This window comes from Hoplias malabaricus, unplaced genomic scaffold (assembly GCF_029633855.1).
Source record: "Hoplias malabaricus isolate fHopMal1 unplaced genomic scaffold, fHopMal1.hap1 scaffold_125, whole genome shotgun sequence".
NCBI lineage: Eukaryota > Metazoa > Chordata > Actinopteri > Characiformes > Erythrinidae > Hoplias > Hoplias malabaricus.
In genome coordinates, this window is record NW_027100788.1 from 56,704 (window position 1) to 60,000 (window position 3,297).

The following is a 3,297-nucleotide window of genomic DNA, read 5'->3' on the forward strand; positions in this document are numbered from 1 at the left end:
ACGATCAGATACCGTCGTAGTTCCGACCGTAAACTATGCCGACCCGCGATCCGGCGGCGTGAGGCTAGCGACCATGACCCGCCGGGCAGCGTGAGGGAAACCACGAGTCTTTGGGCTCTGGGGGGAGTACGGTTGCAAAGCTGAAACTTAAAGGAATTGACGGAAGGGCACCACCAGGAGTGGAGCTTGCGGCTTAATTTGACTCAACACGGGGAATCTCACCCGGCCCGGACACGGTAAGGATTGACAGATTGATGGCTCTTTCTTGATTCTGTGGGTGGTGGTGCATGGCCGTTGGGAGTTCGTGGAGCGATTCGTCTGGTTAACTCCGATAACGGACGAGACCCTGTGCCTTAAAAAGTTACACGGCCCTCCCTTGGGTCCCTGTGGGGGCTTGCGGCCCGAGGGGTTCGTCGGTCGGTGGCCGAACTTCTTAGAGCGATCCGGGGCAAGGCAAAGCCGTATGAGATTCGGGGCCATAACAGGTCTGTGATGCCCTTAGACGCCCGGGGCCGCACGTGAGTTACACTGGCTGGTTCAGCATGTGCATCCATCCTATGCCGAAAGGCCTGGGCAATCCTATGAACGCCTTCCCCGCTGGGGATAGGGGATTGTAACTTTTCCCCTTGAACGAGGAATTCCAAGTAGTCGCGGGTCACCAGCCCGCGTCGATTAAGTCCCTGCCCTTTGTACACACCGCCCGTCGCTACTACCGATTGGATGGCCTGGTGAGGTCCTCGGACCATCTCCGAGGTGCCCCTTTACCGGGGGGTTGCCTCGTTGAGGTGGGAAGTCGATCGAACCTGGGCATCTAGAGGGAGTAAAAGTCGTAACAAGGTTTCCGTAGGGGAACCTGCGGAAGGATCATTAACGGTGACCTGGCCACGGCCGGTTGTCGAGTCGGACTCGAGAGGCCAAACCTCCCCCGGCGGGTACCTTCAAGGTATGGACCGCAGAAGCCTCGTACCTTTCGTCGTCGGCCGACGTGAGTCTCTCCCCCTCCGGGTGGGTGGACGTAGCGAGCCGGCTTCGGAACTCGGGGTTATGCGAGGACCGCCTTAGGTGCATAGGTACCCCGGTCCGCCCCCCTCGTTCGCGGGGGGGAGAGTGGCGCCGGAGCCGCCCGCCGGGTCGTTAAACCAACCATTGATCGTTGAAGGCTTGATTGTGCGTGCGCGAGTCAAAGGGGCTTACTCACCCCCAGGGCGTTGGCCGGTGCTCGCCGGCCTCGGTGGGATCTCCCTGAACCCATCCCCCCGGCACAGGGGGTGGTGGTGGACGGGAGCGTACCGCCGGGCGAAACTCTTTCCCCTCACGGGGTTGGAGCGGAGCTTAAGAGCGCATGCAAATACCCCGATGTTGGCTTCGCAGAGACGGACCGTATAATAGTCTAAGGCCGGTGCGCGAGTTGAAGGGGCCTCACGAACCCCGGATGCGTTTAAACACCCGAAGGAGACGGCCGGTGCCCGCCGGTCCTGACTAGGTGGGATCTACCCAGCGCCTTCCCCTAAGCGGGGGACTTGGGAGCGTACCACCGGGCCTCGCTCATACCCTCCGGGGTGGAGAGCTTGGCTTTGAGCGCACGCCTGAATGCCTTAGACCGGGACCCGTAACGCAGCGAACCAAACCCTGGGCCTCGCCGGGAACGGTGGGGCCTAGACCCGGTCTCCTAAACCACGTAAGTCTCGGGCACCTACTCGGGCGATCGTCCCCCGGGCCGTAACTCCTCGGTCCGGTGGTGACGCCCAGGTTCAATGACCTTCCCCCCTCCACGGGGGGGAAGGCACCCGGCTTGAAATATTGTCAAACGTTGTCTCGTGTTCGAATGGCTTCCTTCGCCCGGCCTGTAACGGGCCGGGCACAAACCTCATACAACTCTTAGCGGTGGATCACTTGGCTCGTGCATCGATGAAGAACGCGGTAACCTGCGTTAAATAATGTGAATTGCAGAACACAGATCATCGATATTTCGAACGCACATGGCGGCCGCGGGGGTCCATCCCGCGGCCACGCCTGTCTGAGGGTCGGTTTACCCATCGATCGGTCTTCCTAGACCGCGGCTGGGAGTTCGCAGGGCCTCCACCTCGGACGGCCCTTCGTCTCCCTAAACCCAGACTCGGGCCTTAAACCCGACGTGTGGCGAGAGCTCCGGACGTAGGGAGAGCCATTAGGTCCGGGTCCAATCCGTCATAGTCTCTCCCCGCTGGGCTCTCCGCCGCCGTCGGAGAGTGGGTACCGTAATACGGCGAGCGGCCGGGGGGTTCGCGCCCCCCGCGCCCCGCAAAACAGTCTCGTAGTGCGACCTCAGATCAGACGAGACAACCCGCTGAACTTAAGCATATCAGTAAGCGGAGGAAAAGAAACTAACAAGGATTCCCCTAGTAGCGGCGAGCGAAGAGGGAAGAGCCCAGCGCTGAATCCCACTTTCCCCTGACCGGGGTGGGCCGGGAAATGTAGCGTACGGAAGTCCGTTTGGTCTCGGTGCGGACGCGGGACCAAGTTTTGCAAGGAAGTGTCTTCCGCAGATGGTGAAGGCCCGGTATTGTCCCGCATCCCGCCGGGTAGATCGGGCTTCCCGGAGTCGAGTTGCTTGTGAATGCAGCTCAAAGTGGGTGGTAAACTCCATCTAAGGCTAAATACCGGCACGAGACCGATAGCGAACAAAGTACCGTGAGGGAAAGTTGAAAGCAGTACTTTGAAGAGAGAGTTCAAGAGAGCGTGAAACCGTTGAGAGGTAAACGGTCGGGGGACCGAGAAGACCCCCCCGGGGGATTCAGCCGGGCGGACGGCCCGCGCTCGTGTGGTTCCGTGGCTCGGAGGCGAGTTCATCCGGGCGAGAGTGGGGGCTACCCCACTCCCTGCTCGGCCCTGAGCTTCGCCTCTCGACTTCGGGCCTCTCGGGCGTACGAAGGCTCGGCCCGTCAGGTGTACTTCCCCCCGCGTGGTGGGTGAGTCGCGACCGGCTCCGGTTAGGCTTGGAAGGGCCCGAGGGTGAAGGTAGGTCCGTCCGGAGAAGGGAGCCCCACGTGGCCCCCGGACACGGGCGTTCCGCTACAGCCCCTCGCTCCGACTTCGCCGATAACGCCGGGGCCGCGGAGTAATGTCCTTTCCGCGTTTTCCCCTCCTTCGGGATGGGGATGGGGCCCCCCCCTGATCGTTCGGACGAAAGCGGGCCGGTTGGGCTGTCCTCAGCCCCGGGCTAGGCCCGCTACGGCAATACGGGGGGTGATCCAGGCCCACAGCCAAAACGCCTAAGGTCAGCGGCTAAGTTCGGACCCCGACCGACCCGTCTTGAAA

General features: G+C 61.8%; 1 non-coding gene and 1 pseudogene across 1 annotated transcript; both read left to right on the top strand.

Annotated features, from left to right (window-relative positions):
- Positions 1-1,873: 1,873 nt before the first annotated feature.
- LOC136680206 (5.8S ribosomal RNA) lies at positions 1,874-2,027 on the top strand. The gene has a single exon (XR_010796874.1). It is a non-coding gene; the product is annotated as a 5.8S ribosomal RNA (ribosomal RNA).
- Positions 2,028-2,299: 272 nt separating this feature from the next.
- The window catches only part of LOC136680203 (28S ribosomal RNA), a 4,392-nt pseudogene continuing 3,394 nt past the window's right edge, over positions 2,300-3,297 (top strand).